Source organism: Amphiura filiformis, chromosome 8, assembly GCF_039555335.1.
Source record: "Amphiura filiformis chromosome 8, Afil_fr2py, whole genome shotgun sequence".
Lineage (NCBI taxonomy): Eukaryota > Metazoa > Echinodermata > Ophiuroidea > Amphilepidida > Amphiuridae > Amphiura > Amphiura filiformis.
Window position 1 is genome coordinate 70,910,948 of NC_092635.1, and position 8,709 is coordinate 70,919,656.

The following is an 8,709-nucleotide window of genomic DNA, read 5'->3' on the forward strand; positions in this document are numbered from 1 at the left end:
GAGGACAACTTTAGAACCTTTTTAGAACCTTTATTTCTTAGAGTGTAGTCTGTGTTACAAAATATGGCTCAGTAGTTCTAGGGTTTTGTTTAACACCATACTTTTTTCATCCTGCGTCTTCCAAAACAACAACTAGTAAAAGTGAATTGTCAGTGATTCAAAATGTTCAACCTTTATTCAACATTGAATACAAAATTAGCCATCGTTTCACTTTAAATACATATTTAATTATGCTTAATATTGTACTTTGATCAGGTGTACATCCACTTTAGTGTTTGTTTTGGGCTGCCATTGAATCATTCAGTTACTAGAAACCGAATGAGGCGGATGTTGGCAAACGTGAATAAACCGCCCATTTAATCATAGACTATCGTTGACATTATCTTTTAATATCTTTTGGGCCATATTACTTCAATTTTTACACCAAATCTGCATCTTTTAAACCTTTTCTTTAAGACGCAGAATATTTCAAAATAATGTGAATTTTATACCCTCGTTTCTCTTTTAAGTTTAGAATAGCCTATACATATAGGTTTAACAAGAAAAACTCAACCTTGGCATTTTTTTCTCAGTAATGCTGTTTAATTGCCAATCATTTACAAAATATATTGGGAAAAACTAATTAAGTCACCTGATCACACGTAAACAAGCAAGGTAACACGAGATTATTCCACATTTACATTTACTCTTATTCATGCCGAATAACATTTGATACCAGAATCTTCCCGCAAGGCATAAGTCGCCATTTTGTTTTAGTCTGCTTGAGTAAATAGATGCAATATCCATGCTAACACGAAAGCGTTGCTATGGTAACGGTTTCCCTCACTTTTTTTCAAAAGCTTTTTTTGAGTAGACATCATAAAGCACGCACGACTATCGTATGCATTAAATTACATATCCTGGTAACAGTGATTGGGGAAAAACATGACACTAGGATCTGAAATATGCTCATATATCACGACCCAGTTCGTTCAATCTTAATGTTTATATGTACATAGAATGACCTTTGAAGGTATTGGGTACAAAACATCATACCCCGCAATTTGATGTCATATTTGGAGCTATGGAGTGGATGTTATGAACTGTGGCGTGACATATGAAACAATTTGGGTCATATAGTGTGATTATTCAAAATGAGATATCTTTTTGGGTGTGTAGTAACTTTGTAACCATGACTGTGCTTTACAAATAATTTGCTAATTTTATATCATGATTGATATAATTTTATAGACAAATAAAATGTGTCATTTATATCAGGAACGCCGTGTTTTATCCCCGGTTTTATCATCGAAAATTGCAACTGATTTTTACTATTGGATAAGAAATCATACAGGTTTGTATACGTGCTTTACATTTCGTAAGTGAATTTTGAGTAAGTTGAGTAAATGAAATAATGAGATAATAGTCATTTACAATTTGACCGCACTTATTCATTAAGGCTCGATCTCATTTTGCAATGAATTTATCATGGTAATAAACGTCAAAAGATCACCGTGCACTACATTTATTCGGTTTATATAGTCAAAAGCCACGGACCATATCCGGCAGGTATTTGAAAACAATGTTTAATATCTTGCTGCATATCTTTTACAATAATAAAATTAATAATGTGCCTACCTGTATGATTAATTAATTTGGTAAAGACCATCCTTTCCTAAATTAAATATTTCAATGAAAAAAATAAAGTGCTAACGCATAAAACACAACCAAATTATTTCAAAATGATTGTAATTTTCAGAGACTGTATAAGTTTGCATGATTATCATAATATTCCTGTAGCCTTCGTTAATTTGGGGAAATAAAGCTTCGTGTGGAATGAGGTTTCAAGATAGAAAATACGTAGACAAAATCTTCATCTCTCAACTATTTTATTTTGGAATATAGTTTTATTGTCTTTAAAAATCGCCCTTTTTGAAGAAGTATAGGTGTAAAGATAATTTTTGTATCAAATTAAATAAATAAATAAATAAATAAATAAATAAATAAATAAATAAATAAATAAATAAATAAATAAATAAATATATAAATAAATAAGTAAATAAATAAATAAATAAATATTATAAATAAATAAATAAACAACAAACAAACAAAATGAAAGTGATGATTCATCATTGAACATAATCTTCTTTCAGACGATTATTTTGCAGAAATAATGACCTCTTCTTACACAGAGCGTCTTATTATTGTTGTGCCATCTGATTAATTCCCGAGGCGGCTTTATTTAGACAATTATCTTGGATGACTATATCACCGTGCATACTTTGACATTCAGATAATGCATTTTATCCATGTATCCTTTTTGGACATTTTACTATTTTGGGTCTTTAATACAGACTTGACATTTAGTATGGAATATTTCTTCACAAAGATTAAGACTAATCTGGAAATGGTCTGCATAAACCGCACGGGCTAAAAATTAATTGGGGGTGTGTCGGGAGATGGTGTAAAATAATTGTTTGATAGAAAATGTGCTTTCCATGAGTTTACATTATGGTGCTCATAATGTAGTGTATTAGCCTAAAATGGCGGATTTAAGGAGACTGAATTTGGTTTTGTGGGGGGGAGGTAAATTTTCTGACTTTCTGAACATTATTCTGATATTATCAAATTTATTGAAGTTTGAGGTGATATGTACTGAACTTTTGGTATTTAAAAATACCAATAAATGTTGATCAGAACTGAAATGCCCTTGTAATGTATCAGTTTTGAATGTGGGAGATTATGAAAAAATGGTACGTACTAAGAAAGTTTGAATATATCTTACCCAAATCGTGGCGAAGAAAATGAGGATTTTTCTAGTCATAATATTTATTGTAATCCCTACCCAGTGCATTTTCATCTTCACCTTTTAAATCGTAATATTTTATCTCTACTGCTTATACGGTGTTTTATACATTGAGGTGAATTAATACAGATATTTTGGTGCCATGTGTGAGATGTTGGATTTGCTATTGTAATTATTTATCAAATTAATAACAAATTCAATTATAGACACTCGAATAAGGTGTATTCTGCAATATTTTACATAGAAATAAAAATATTCGAACATCATTAAAAAAACCCATTACACTTCCATAAGAACCGGCAATTCCTTGAGCGCTTCGCTGCCGACAAATAAACAAAATCATGAAAGACCTTTTAAAATAAGAAAATATTTTTAACGCATATTCTCATCGTCTATCTCCCTTTTTATCATGTTTATCATATCTATGGTCAAATCTCTTATCCAGTTACCATGGTTACAATTAAAATATTTCACATGTTTACAAAGCTTTGACTTAAAATACCTTTATAGATGAGCCATATGAACAATTGATGTAATGGTCTGCCTTTAAGGAGTATCGGAGGGGAGCATGACGACCTAGCGGTGTTTGCATTCAAATATTGAGACAAATACGCTAATGCTGACACACAAGAGGAATGGTATGGTTCTATAAAGGAGATCACAGGGCTTAATATATGGGGTGTCATTTCCTCCCCATGTGCATAATGATTCTTGGGAGTGGAAAACGCCCAGTATCTTATAGATATATAAATTCCCTATAAGATCAATGTATTAAAGAGGTATCCCTGCCAGAGCAGTACTTCTAAGGTGAACCAAACCTGCCTGGTTATCAAATTAATCAGTGACAAGGTTATCTCTGAATTTGACAGTGCTAATTGATGTTTTAATGTTATTACATCAATTAGCACTGTCAAATTCAGAGATAACCTTGTCACTGATTAATTTGATAACTAGGCAGGTTTGGTTCACCACAGAAGAACTACTCTGTCATCCCTCTCGCCTTAACATGTGTAATATATTGCTTGCTGCAGCTCAATATGTGCATAATGATACAATCACGTGATCGTGCCTTAGCCCACCAATCGATAATTGGTATAATTGGTAAACATGTGTCAAAAGGCCATATGTTCTCTATTTAAATAGTGTACTTTCTGTAAAAGTACATAATATAGTGACAATCATAGATGGCAAATAATATAATTAGACAAAAATGCATTCAATTCAAAATCATTTTGGTGCGATGCCTCGTGGTTTATGGCAATTTTTTTTTTTTTGATCTGAAAAATCTAAGTGCGCGAACTAACACCCTTGATGATGTCATAGGACCACATCTGGTGGTGTTAATATTGAACGAGTTTTGTGTTATTTTTCATTCTTAGTGTAATTTTAACAATTTATGGTGTAAAAATAACATTTAAAGATAACACCACTTGGTATATGATATGGTTCTCTGGTAACACTAAATGTGTTATGTTAATACCCGCATTTTAGCAGGACGTACATATAACTTGCGTTCATATTTTGCAAATATCTGTCATCTAATTGCTGCCTTAAATTGGAACTGGCTGTGTACTTGCAATTGGGTGAAATAGTAATTTCATTATCAATTTGCAATTCAATCATCATGAACATTATCCATTAGAGAATAGCACTTTTAAAACGTGTATCGTACATTTTTGTGCGCAAAATATATAAATCAACATGTTTGATTATTACAAAGTAAATGCATTGCATGATATCATTGCTATTATTACAAAGTAAATGCATTGCATGATATCATTGCTATTTTCAAAAAGTACCCAGATTCTTATTTAATTTAAATTAAATAAATTGTAAGACGTTCAAGGCAGCAATTTGCTGGGCGGCTTTATTTAGACAATTATCTTGGATGACTACATCACCGTGCATACTTTGACATTCAGATAATGCATTTTATCCATGTATCCTTTTTGGACATTTTACTATTTTGGGTCTTTAATACAGACTTGACATTTAGTATGGAATATTTCTTCACAAAGATTAAGACTAATCTGGAAATGGTCTGCATAAACCGCACGGGCTAAAAATTAATTGGGGGTGTGTCGGGAGATGGTGTAAAATAATTGTTTGATAGAAAATGTGCTTTCCATGAGTTTACATTATGGTGCTCATAATGTAGTGTATTAGCTTAAAATGGCGGATTTAAGGAGACTGAATTTGGTTTTGTGGGGGGGGGGGGGTAAATTTTCTGACTTTCTGAACATTATTCTGATATTATCAAATTTATTGAAGTTTGAGGTGATATGTACTGAACTTTTGGTAGATACCAATAAATGTTGATCAGAACTGAAATGCCCTTGTAATGTATCAGTTTTGAATGTGGGAGATTATGAAAAAATGGTACGTACTAAGAAAGTTTGAATATATCTTACCCAAATCGTGGCGAAGAAAATGAGGATTTTTCTAGTCATAATATTTATTGTAATCCCTACCCAGTGCATTTTCATCTTCACCTTTTTAAATCGTAATATTTTATCTCTACTGCTTATACGGTGTTTTATACATTGAGGTGAATTAATACAGATATTTTGGTGCCATGTGTGAGATGTTGGATTTGCTATTGTAATTATTTATCAAATTAATAACAAATTCAATTATAGACACTCGAATAAGGTGTATTCTGCAATATTTTACATAGAAATAAAAATATTCGAACATCATTAAAAAAATCCATTACACTTCCATAAGAACCGGCAATTCCTTGAGCGCTTCGCTGCCGACAAATAAACAAAATCATGAAAGACCTTTTAAAATAAGAAAATATTTTTAACGCATATTCTCATCGTCTATCTCCCTTTTTATCATGTTTATCATATCTATGGTCAAATCTCTTATCGAGTTACCATGGTTACAATTAAAATATTTCACATGTTTACAAAGCTTTGACTTAAAATGCCTTTATAGATGAGCCATATGAACAATTGATATTTTTGATGTAATGGTCTGCCTTTAAGGAGTATCGGAGGGGAGCATGACGACCTAGCGGTGTTTGCATTCAAATATTGAGACAAATACGCTAATGCTGACACACAAGAGGAATGGTATGGTTCTATAAAGGAGATCACAGGGCTTAATATATGGGGTGTCATTTCCTCCCCATGTGCATAATGATTCTTGGGAGTGGAAAACGCCCAGTATCTTATAGATATATAAATTCCCTATAAGATCAATGTATTAAAGAGAGTATCCCTGCCAGAGCAGTACTTTAAGGTGAACCAAACCTGCCTGGTTATCAAATTAATCAGTGACAAGGTTATCTCTGAATTTGACAGTGCTAATTGATGTTTTAATGTTATTACATCAATTAGCACTGTCAAATTCAGAGATAACCTTGTCACTGATTAATTTGATAACTAGGCAGGTTTGGTTCACCCCAGAAGAACTACTCTGTCATCCCTCTCGCCTTAACATGTGTAATATATTGCTTGCTGCAGCTCAATATGTGCATAATGATACAATCACGTGATCGTGCCTTAGCCCCCCAATCGATAATTGGTATAATTGGTAAACATGTGTCAAAAGGCCATATGTTCTCTATTCAAATAGTGTACTTTCTGTAAAAGTACATAATATAGTGACAATCATAGATGGCAAATAATATAATTAGACAAAAATGCATTCAATTCAAAATCATTTTGGTGCGATGCCTCGTGGTTTATGGCAATTTTTGTTTTGATGATCTGAAAAATCTAAGTGCGCGAACTAACACCCTTGATGATGTCATAGGACCACATCTGGTGGTGTTAATATTGAACGAGTTTTGTGTTATTTTTCATTCTTAGTGTAATTTTTAACAATTTATGGTGTAAAAATAACATTTAAAGATAACACCACTTGGTATATGATATGGTTCTCTGGTAACACTAAATGTGTTATGTTAATACCCGCATTTTAGCAGGACGTACATATAACTTGCGTTCATATTTTGCAAATATCTGTCATCTAATTGCTGCCTTAAATTGGAACTGGCTGTGTACTTGCAATTGGGTGAAATAGTAATTTCATTATCAATTTGCAATTCAATCATCATGAACATTATCCATTAGAGAATAGCACTTTTAAAACGTGTATCGTACATTTTTGTGCGCAAAATATATAAATCAACATGTTTGATTATTACAAAGTAAATGCATTGCATGATATCATTGCTATTATTACAAAGTAAATGCATTGCATGATATCATTGCTATTTTCAAAAAGTACCCAGATTCTTATTTAATTTAAATTAAATAAATTGTAAGACGTTCAAGGCAGCAATTTGATGTTAGATATAAGCATGTAATAATAGATGGCTTAGCATTAGAAAGACATATATCAATAGCTGCTGTATGCCATGGTGATATAGTTTGCATGAATTAATTCTCCAATGCAAAGTAGAATGAGCTCATGCACATCACAGGGCCATCATACACATAGCAGCTATAGTTGGAGATACGTTTTTCTGCCACCAAGCCATCGAATAATCAAGTCCTTCTTAGATAACAACACCATAATTAAGTAATATCTCCTTTTCTCCATAACATATCCATTGCGTGAAGTGTTTTTGTGTTCATCATGCTGTCCTTGTCTCGTACTTCAGGTATCCTTCATTCGATCGCTAATACATGATATGGAGTGCTTGTGTCTGAAAATAGAAAGCAGAATAAAGGAGTATGTTAAATTATACGAAAGAAGCAGCAGTTATGATGCATTTATGCAACTCGACAACCTCGACAACCACAGATCCCTGGGCACGAATCAGCTCATAAATGAATACTGAAGTAAATACATGACTTGCAGGACTTTTGTAGAAAAGTAAGTATATTCAAATAGTGTATTTTACCGTTGTGAGAAATCTATGATTTATATCAACAATCATATCACATGGTTGCTACCAAATACAAATACAGGGTGTCCCTGAAAGAACTGTATCGTCGGAAACTTTAATTTTTGTGTATTTTAGTGCCCAAACCAACCAGAACTAAATAGTCGATATGGTCAAGGAATAAATTAGCTATCACATACTTTTTGAATTTCGACAAATGATAGATTCGTTTATAAAATTCTTATAAAATTAGAATTTTACCTAATCTCATTTTCAATCTGTAACACGAAGTCAAATATTAACCAATGACATTGATTGATACTTGAATCCGTGGAAAGGTTTGAAAATGAGAGAATTTCGTACAATTCTTAGGCATATATTTAAAGAACGGCCTGGTCAATAACAAAATTTAAAAGTATGTGATAGCCGATTTATTCCCTACCCATATCAGTTATTTAGGTATGCTTGGTTTGGGTATTAAAATACCCAAAAAAAAAAAAAGGTTTCCGACGATACAGTTCTTTCCGGGACACCCTGTACAACCCAGAACCCAGGGTAAACCTAACATAATCGATACCCTTGCAAGCCATGTGTTGATATTAATTACGCATCAGCCTGTTTAAATACATTAGCATTTTCACATCATATATAATTACACAATAAAAAACATTTCCATTTGTTTCATAAATCTTATTATTAAATATTAGTTTTACTGCTACTGCTGTACTATATTTTTTGAAATATTTCTGCTGCTGAAAAGGTCGTAAGAAAAACGGCAAACAGTGGAGCTGCCTGCGTGCAACAGTATGCACTTAGCATTATTTGATTAAAACGTGTATAAAACACGGGTTTTTTTTCATGACCTGTTACTGCCCATCTCATCCATTTAACCCAGACTTCGGTGTTATGTCCATTTCACAAAGATGTTCATTTTAGTTGTATATTAACACAAACTGTTTAAATATTAAACATGCTGTTCGAGGGATAAAGACGAAAATATCCCATCTGCAATAGCTCCTATAAAGTGAACTATTTTACATGTAGATGTGTACAATAGGGGGGGGGGGTCTCAACTTTGGTT